General features: G+C 46.6%; 1 long non-coding RNA gene across 1 annotated transcript; it reads right to left on the bottom strand.

Annotated features, from left to right (window-relative positions):
• LOC134947932 (uncharacterized) lies at positions 1-9,477 on the bottom strand. Its single transcript, XR_010182868.1, has 2 exons — positions 8,238-9,477; positions 1-387 (listed from the first exon to the last, which is right to left on the bottom strand). It is a non-coding gene; the product is annotated as an uncharacterized LOC134947932 (long non-coding RNA).
• Between the last annotated feature and the right edge of the window lie 592 nt (positions 9,478-10,069).

Here is a 10,069-nt window from a genome sequence, read left to right on the forward strand (position 1 = left end):
TTACAGCGACGGATTTATTCTTATCCAGGCTCTACGACCAGAATAAATGTGTACGATACAGGGAAACAGTTACTCTGTTACTACCAGCGATTACCCCAGTACAGTGGTAGCGCACCAATCACACGCACAGCAGCATCTGGTGTATAATCCGCCTGCTCACCTGAGGAGTGAGTGACAACGCTGAGGAAAGGCCAGTACTCGCTAGAAATCTGCATGTAATTATCAGTTCGGTTCATAGGATCGGGTATTGGAGTCAGACTCCGGTAGGGTGCCATTTTCTTCTTTATAAACTGGCGTAACAGGATCACAGGTGGTTTGGTCGTATTCTAAGGTGTCATTGAGATTATCTGGGCCCAGCCGATAGTGTCTGCTCTTATCTACAGAGACCTAGGAGAAATAAGGACACATAATAAACGACTGCCTTAGTAAGCAGAGTACAATATACATCACAGCACTTCCGCTCATCACCAAGTAAAAATCAACAGTATTGCGCAGAACGTGCGTGCTCGGATTTTTTTTAATGTGTCGTTACAAAGCCACAGTCTACTGATTTACATTAAAAAAGGGACACTATGTTCTAGAACATAGGTTCTCACAGTGCATGTTTTGCAGGTAACCCAGCAGGTGCACAAGTGTATTAATTACTCACTGACACATTTTAAAAGGTCCACGGGTGGAGCTAATTATTTAACTTGTGATTCTGTGAGGGGACCTGCAAAACATGCACCGTGTGGGGTCCTGAGGACCGAGTTTGAGAATCTGTGTTCTAGAATGTAGAGCACAAAGGGCACACCTGAAGACAAGTAACGAGCTTTCCACTGACTACCTACCTACCCCCCCCCCCCCCCCCCCATTGCTTTGTATGGGTTGACACTAGAAATAGGTCGACACAGCCATTAGGTCGATATGAAAAAAGGTTGACATGGGTTTTTAATTTTTTTGGTGTTGTGTTCTTTGTAAAGTGACTGGAAACCCCAATTACATTCCTCCCAACATGACCCTATCCAGGAGGGACAGAATGTTCTGCTCCTGGACTTCCCTCTTAATTCATGATTGCCATCACCTGTGCTGAAACACCTTTCTTATCCATTATCCTGTTCAACACAGGTGCCTGCAATCATAAATTAAGAAGGAAGTCCAGGAGCAGAACATTCTGTCCCTCCTGGAGAGGGTCATGTTGGGAGGTATGCAATGAGTGCACTGTGTACCCACGCGTCGCTCGCCATGCTTCAGGCAAGGCGCCTCGCTCCGCTACCCCTGCGCTCAGCACAGGTTACCGCTCCCAATCATAGTCCATGTGGATCGTGAAGTATGAAAAAGTACAACAACAAAAAAAAGTGAAACATGCATGCCGACCTATTTCTAGTGGCAACCTATTCACTGTTGACGTATTCAGTGTCGACCCAGAGTCCAGATACTGCTGCACCATACTTGCCTACATGACCCTCTCCATGAGGGAGAAATAAACGTTATGGTAAGAACTTACCGTTGATAACGTGATTTCTTTTATGTCCACAGGTATCCACAGGATAACATTGGGATATTGTCGAGCGACAGTGAAAATGGCACCAACACGGTCACGAGCTTTCTGGCCTCCCAGGATGCATTGGGGCCTCCACTATATAGTCCCGCCCACTGACTCAGTCAGATCAGTTCTTTCCACAGCGATTATAGGCAGGAACATTAGGTAGAGACCTGTACAGGCGATAAGAACACACATGCACACCCTTCCATACAAGAAGGAAGAGGTTTTTAGTGTTTGTCTAGATCCTCAAATCAGATGCGTCCGGGTGGGATCCCTGTGGATACCTGAGGACATAAGAGAAATCACGTTATCAACGGTAAGTTCTTACCATAACGTTTATTTCTCTGGCTGGGTCCACAGGATTATCCACAGGATAACATTGGGATTCCCAAAGCCATTTTAGTGGTGGGGACGCTCCTGATTGCACAGGAGGACCTTTCGCCCGAAGTCTGCGTCATGAGAGGCAAAAGTATCCAAGGCATAATGTCTGATGAATGTGTTTATGGAAGACCATGTGGCTGCCTTACATATCTGTTCTGCTGATGCACCCTGTTGTGCTGCCCAAGAAGGACCTACCTTACGTGTAGAGTGTGCAGAGACATTAGCCGGAATAGGGAGATCTGCATGAGAATAAGCTTCAGATATTACCACTCGGAGCCATCTCGCCAGCATCTGTTTACTAGCAGGCCAACCTCTCCTATGGAATCCGTAGAGGATGAAGAGGGAATCTGTTTTCCTGATGGCACTAGTACGATCTATATAGATTTTTAAAGACCGGACCACATCCAGTGACGCTTCTCCCGCAGATAGTCCCAATACCTGAAAAGCTGGGACTACAATCTCTTTATTCAGGTGAAACTTTGACACCACCTTTGGAAGATAACTAGATCTCGTTCTGAGAACTGCTCTGTCTGGAAAAAAACTTAGGAAAGGAGACTTACATGACAATGCTCCTAAATCTGACCCTCTTCTGGCTGACGCCATTGCCAGTAAAAAAAGAACTTTAATCGTTAACCACTTAAGATCCGCTCTCTCAAGTGGTTCAAACAAAGGACCCTGGAGAAATTTAAGAACTAAATTCAAATCCCAGGGAGCTGCAGGAGGAACAAATGGAGGTTGAATATGTACTACTCCTTGGAAAAACGTACGTACATCCTGTAGGTCAGCAATCTTCTGCTGAAACCATACAGTCAACGCTGAGACTTCCTCAAGGAAGCAACCTTCAACCCCTTATCCAATCCTGCCTGCAGAAAATCCAAAATTCTAGCTACTTTAAAGGCTCTTGGATTGTAATTTTTTCCAGAACACCAATGAATATAGGCTTGCCATATTCTATGATATACACGGGCCGAAGAAGGCTTTCTTGCTCTAAGCATGGTTTGGATTACTTGCTTTGAAAATCCTTTAGCCTCTAAGATAGAGGTTTCAACAGCCACGCCGTCAAAGACAGGCGATCCAGATGACTGTGACAACAAGGACCCTGCATTAACAGATCTGGACGTTGAGGGAGCAGTATCGGTGCTTCCACGGACATTCTCCACAGATCTGTGTACCAATGCCTTCTTGGCCAAGCTGGAGCTATTAGAATGATTGCTCCTTTTGCCTGTTTTATCTTTCTCACTACTCTGGGTAACAGATATTGGAGGGAACAGATATGCCAGCTGAAACCTCCATTCTACTGACAGTGCGTCTACCAGGACTGCTCCTGGGTCCCTTGTTCTTGATCCGTACCTCGGAACTTTGTTGTTTAGACGAGACGCCATAAGGTCTATCTCCGGTAGACCCCATCTGTTCACCAGTGTCTGAAACACTTCTGGGTGTAGTGCCCATTCGGTTTCCTGAATGGTGTGCCGACTGAGAAAATCCGCTTCCCAATTTAGTACACCCGGGACAAATACTGCTGACAATGCTGGGAGATGGAGTTCTGCCCACTTTAGAATGGGAGTTACTTCCTCCATCAGACTCTTGCCTTGATGATTTAGGTATGCTACTGCCGTCGCATTGTCGGAGCGGATCTGGACTGGTCTTCCTTGTAGATTGTCCTTTGCCTGAACTAGGGCCAAGTAAATGGCTCTTATTTCTAACAGATTTATCGGCAGGCGACTTTCCCTTGCGGTCCATTTTCCCTGGAACCATAGGCTTCCGAGTACCGCCCCCCAACCTTGCAGGCTGGCATCTGTCGTCAGGACTTGCCACTTTTATTCCAAAAGGGTCTCCCCTTGTTTAAATGGTCTGTCTGTAGCCACCATGCTAGAGACCTTTTTACATTTACTGGAATCTTTATCATCTGCTTCTTTGTTTGATGATTTCCGTTCCATTTTGTCAAAATGAGATGCTGCAATGGTCTGGAGTGGAATTGCGCATATTCCACCATGTCGAACATTGATACCATCAGACCCAACAGTCGCATTGCTGCATGGACTGACATTGTCTGGGCTTGCAACGCTTCCTGAGCCATGACCTGCACCTTGACTATTTTCTTCTCTGGTAAGAGAACTCTCTGTAGGTCTGAATCCAATATGGCTCCCAAATGAACCATCCGCTGTGATGGATTCAGGGACGACTTCTCCCAATTTATGAGCCACCCGTGTCTCTGTAAACAAACTATCGTCTGTTGGAGATGGCTCAACAGTAAATCTTGCGACTGTGCTAAGATTAATAGGTCGTCTAGGTATAGGAATATCCTTATCCCTTGTTTGCGCAGACAAGCTGCCATAACCACCATGATCTTGGTAAACACCCTGGGTGCTGTAGCTAGCCCGAAGTGCAGAGCTTGGAACCGGAAGTGTTCCTTGAGGATGGCAAACCTGAGGTAACACTGATGTGATAGTGCTATAGGCACATGTAGGTAAGCATCCCGCACATCCAGAGATACCATATAGTCTCCCGGTTCCATAGCCAACATTATGGAGCGTAACGTCTCCATGTGGAACTTCGGGATCCATATGTAATTGTTCAACATCTTCAGATTTAGAATTGGTTGATATGACCCATTTGGTTTCTGGATTAGAAACAGATTGGAGTAATACCCCTGTCCCTTTTGTGATGGAGGTACTGGGACAATCACACCTGACTGCAGTAATTTTTGGACTGCTTCTTGCAGGGCATTGGCCTTCGACTCTATACGAGACGGGCTGGTGCAAAAAAAAATCTTTGAGGAGGCTGCCTCCTGAATGGGAACCCATACCCCTGAGATACTACCTTCTGCACCCAGGCATCTGTTGTTGACTGTTGCCATGTGTGTGCAAATTGCAGGAGTCGGCCCCCAACCCTGGAATCCTCCAGGCGGAGGCCCGTCTCTTCAGGCTGAGGGCTTTTGTTCAGGTTTGGAAGCTGGCTTTTTGCTAGCCCACTGCTTCCTACCCCTGGATTTAAACTGGGGTTGTTTAGGCTCCTCTTTACCTTTCGCTTTGCTTTGCCAGCGAAATGAGCGAAATTTTAAACCCTTGGACTTAGGGTTGTAGGTAGCCGGAAATCTGACCTTCGATTCAGCCTCTGACTCTAGGATATCCGATAAAGGTTTTCCAAATAATATATTACCCACGAAAGGCAATGCTTCCAATTCCTTCTTGGACTCCGCATCTGCCTTCCAGGTCCGTAGCCAGACTGCTCTGCGAGCGACTACTGCCAGGGCTGAAGCTTTAGAAGCAACAGTGCCTACATCAATGGCTGCTACTTCTAAATACTGGGCAGATTGTCTTAAACGGCAAAGACGATCCTCTTGCTCCCTAGTAGGAGAGGGGATGTCATTCTCTAGTTCCTCTATCCATTCGCCCATTGCCTTTGCTACCCAGGCCGAAGCCATAGCAGGTCTTACCACTGCACCCACAAGAGAAAAAATATTTTTCAATAGGCTCTCTACCCTCCTGTCTGTGACATCATTCAAAGAGGTAGATGAGTGGCAAAGCAGATTTGTGCACAAGTCGCAGAACATGTGCATCTACTTTTGGAGGAACTTCTCTCTTCGAACAATCTCCAGCAGGAAATGGATAATAAGAATCCCATCTCCTAGGAATCTTATACTTTTTACCGGGCGCTGCCCAAGACTCATCCATCATTTCCGTCAACTCCTCTGACGCTGGAAATTCAGCTTTCACTGACTTTGTTCGTTTGAATAGAGGTGCTTTTGCTTTTAACGCTGTCTTGGCTGGTTCTTCCAGAGAAAGCACAGCCTTTACTGCATTAATGAGTTCAGCTACATCATCTGAACTAAAGCTCTGCGACTGATCATCATACAGAGTTGAATCTATTGTTTCCGCATCATCATCCGATGTATCCTCTTGTGTAGTCTGCCATACAGACGTATCTGTCTTAGTCTTACCTACCCCTTGGTTGCTTGTAGAGGCTACTGGAACCAAACCATAGGAAGGGAGCTGCATGTATGGGTTCATAGTGTAACCTAACCCCTGAGGTGGTGCTACTGGAGCTAACCTGTCCGCTATTGAAGACAGAGTGTTTGCAAACATATTCCATGGTGGCTCTACTGGAGGTTGAACTAACTCCTGTTTTTTACTTCGCTGAAAAGCAAAACAGTTTGCACACAAACCCTCATAAGTGACCAATTGAATCATATCAATTACCCCTGACTTACAAGATAAGCATGTTAGGGCTGTAGGAGTGCTTGATAAATTCTCCTCATCACTTTTGCCGCTCACAGACATTTTTTCTGATATTGACTACACAATTTTGTGACTGAACCACACCCTATAATCAGTATATAGAGGTGAAATCAATCTGACCACAGTGCACCTGATTTGAGGGTCAGAACAGGACTGACATTACACAGAAAAGTCAGCACACATACTAGCAGTCAGTCACATGTTAAAGCATTAGACATTGTCATATGAGAATACAACCTCCATAATAACTTATACATAAGTAGGAAAATTGTACTTCTGTTTAACTGGTTCTTTTTCAACATAACATGCAGAAAACACAGTAATATACAGGACTTATATGCAATAGGTACTAAAAATTAACAGTGCACACTAAGAAGTAGAAGGAATTTTTAGTACTGTATACCGTGCCTCCAGGGAGCGGGATACAGGGAGACTCACCACACTTCCATATCCAAGCAAAGACGCTCGAAAGACACTGAGTGGATTCAGACGCTACTGGTGTACACTGCCGCTCTTGGTAACTGATAACGGACACGGACGCTCACCAACGGACACGGACGCTGAGCGACTCCACGTGCATGCAGACACTAAAGGCCTGCGACTCGGTCTGGGCGGGTTTATATCCAGTGTACACAACCGCAGCGTCTAAGCTGCGACCGAGTACCCTCGTGGTAGCGTCTGAGCCGGAAGTGAGGTCATTCAGTTCATGAAACGAGAGACCCACGGGAACTGGCCATGAACTCGGAGGAGGGACGGCCAGGAGAGCGTCTGAAACCCCCTGTTGACTTAAACTCCCAGGATCACGGCCTCACCTAGTCCTGGCGCCTATGATCCCCGGAGCGTAGCGCTGTCACACTCGAGATGTTCGGCGCATCAACACGCTGTTTGTAGTCTCCACCAAATCAGCGTAGCTGTGTCCTGACCCCTCTAGTAAGAGGAAGTCCATATACTCACTGTCTCCCCATGCTCCGGCCACAGCCTGGTAACGTCTGCTGGACCTGCTAGAACATCCGACACAGACGCCCGTCGAGACAGCACTGTACCGCGAAGGTAAGCGTTGTTGCGACCCGGTGGGGAGTTGTTGGAGCGACTCTTTCTAATACACGTTTAAGACGCTGTTAAGAGAAGTCGCTCAAACCAAAACAGTAAGTCTATAAAAATAAAGTAATGAAAACTTGAGGCTGCTTTCACAGCAGCCCTGTGACCATGCGGCTTCCTGCCGCACCAAGCAAAAAACTGATCTGACTGAGTCAGTGGGCGGGACTATATAGTGGAGGCCCCAATGCATTCTGGGAGGCCAGAAAGCTCATGACCGTGTTGGTGCCATTTTCGCTGTCGCTCGACAATATCCCAATGTTATCCTGTGGATAATCCTGTGGACCCAGCCAGAGAAAATGCTTTGTTCCTGGACTTTCCTGGTAATGTATGATTGCCATCACCTGTGGTGAGCTAGTTAATTGATAACAAAGGTGTTTCACCACAGGTGATGGCAATCATACATTACCAGGAAAGTCCAGGAACAGAGCATTTCCTCCCTCATGGAGAGGGTCAGGTAGGCACATATGCTTTGTATACCTTACTAGAGTGAGCACTACACATAGCCAGTGTGAGACAGATATGTGCGACTGCAGAGTAGTGCGTATTTGGAGCTTCCGCCTCATTGGAAAGGTGGTGTGATGTAGGCCTGGTATGGTGAGATATAGATCAAATGTGGCTGAGAAAAATGACCAGGAGCAACGGAACCGGCTCTGTATATGGGCAGAAAGAGGCTATTTTTGTATGCGTTTATATTTTGGCATAACTGTCCCTTATTTTGTGCGCTGGCCACTAACCAGCTGGTACACAGACAACTCTGATCTATAGACTACAGCAGAGGTTCCCAAACGCGGTCCTCAAGGAACTCTAACAGTGCAGATATTAGTGATATCCAGGCTTCAGCACAGGTGACAATTAGTAGCTCAGTTATTTTGATTTAACCATCTGTGCTGAAGCCTGGATATCAGTAAAACCTGCACTGTTGGTGTGCCTTGAGGACCGTGGTTGGGAACTTCTGGACTAGAGGCTTCAACTAACAGGACAAGCTGACATCTCACCTCATTGTCCGAGTCTTCTGCTGCCTCCAACATCCAGTCCGAGATTTCCATTCAGTAATAATCTGGGGAACAGTCACACCCACAAATAATATGTAACGGACACTGAGCAGAAGGGCCTCGGTTATACCACGCTCCTCAGATCAGGGCACACTTATAATAGTGAACAGTTGTTCTATGTAATAGATTTTACAGAACCCCACCCTTACAGACTCAGCCGTCCCTGACTGGGAGCTGCCATGACAGTTACTGTGATGCACCTAGGTAGCGGACATGGGGACATCCACGTCAGTAACAGGACAGGATTTCACAGGACCATGGCAGCATCCTATGTGATAGATACAGTATAACATAAGAACACGGCTGTGGCTGCGTCAGTCTACAGAATACATTCATGTGTTACAGCTGAAGTCCGACTGCAATCTGAGGATCTGGAAAAGCAAGGCCTGAGGCTAAAGTCACATGCGGCTCTGGGGCACATGGAACTACAGATCCCAGCATGCTCTGGTCAATGACTACTGAGCAGAGTAGCCAGGATAATATCTGGACAGCGGGCTGGGCATGCATCTGGTCCCGTAGTGCAGTAACAGAGACTGAGCAATACCTACAGAGAGACATCTGCTGTCTGCGTGCAAACTTCCACCGGGAGATTCATCTACAGTCCCCACAGAGTCTCCTTCTTACTATAGGGCACAGTGCAGCATATTACAGCTTACTGATCCCCCACATCAGGGCACATACTACCTGCTACACTCACCTCATTCAGGACAGGGTGTAATGGCTGGGCTGAGAGACATTCAGGATTTATAAGGTGGGATCATTAACTTTAATGAGCTCATTAAGGAGCTGTTAATAAGCTCCACCCACTGTTACAGGTGTGTCATCATTATCCAGTGCAGACTTCATGTGGTTAATGCTGAGAATGATCACAACTATTCCCTATGAGTGTGGTCTGTCTGCAGGGGATGCGCACCACAAGCAAATTGTGTAACTCAGCATCACACTTGTTCCCCCGCAAAAGCCAACGCAGTACACAAAGGGCCCATGTTTGCACGCAGTTGCCGATGTTCACACAAACAGAGTGATTATCAGCAGAGGCACATGTGCCGCGATCACACTGCGCAGGCGCCAAGATGCCTTGGCGCCCGCAGTGAGGCCTAAATCGCAGAGTGATTGAAGAAGGGAGCGTTTGGGGAGGTAACTGGATGTGTATTTGCATTCAGCTGCCATCATGTACGCAGAGAAAGTTGGAGCCACCGTCGCAACTGCCGCGTCCAGTCTTCGTAGCCATAGGCCTATCCTACTGACATCAGCAGCTCCGGAGTCTAGAAAATGGCAGCTGCATACAAACATGAATTAGGCCCAAAATGTAAAACATTGCTCTTGCTGTGGAGGTGCAAACTGTCCTTGGTCATTAAAGGGTTACAGGGGAGATGTATCAATCCTTCTAAAGAGGATAGGTGAAGAAGTTGCCCATGGCAACCAATATGACTATAATTATCATTTATCAAGTGCATTATATAAAATGATATCTACAATCTGATTGGTTGCTTTGGTTGCTATACTTGCATGTTTGGAGAGCAATGGACTTTTTCATTGGAATAGATGTGCTAGAACTATAACAGATCAGACCAGAACCACCAAAGGTAGAAGTCCTCTGTTCCTGACCAGACGAGAACGATGGGCGAGGACAATTAGAGACAGGGACTGATATACATTGTGAAGTGTAATGTGTCCATTGCAGTGTTCTTCATAATGCACTGATATATGGAATCTTATGTAATTATCAAAATAAACATTGGTAATGCCACCTTCTTACCAGAGAGGGCAGTGTT

The sequence above is a fragment of the Pseudophryne corroboree genome, chromosome 8 (genome assembly GCF_028390025.1).
Source record: "Pseudophryne corroboree isolate aPseCor3 chromosome 8, aPseCor3.hap2, whole genome shotgun sequence".
Taxonomy (NCBI): Eukaryota; Metazoa; Chordata; class Amphibia; order Anura; family Myobatrachidae; genus Pseudophryne; species Pseudophryne corroboree.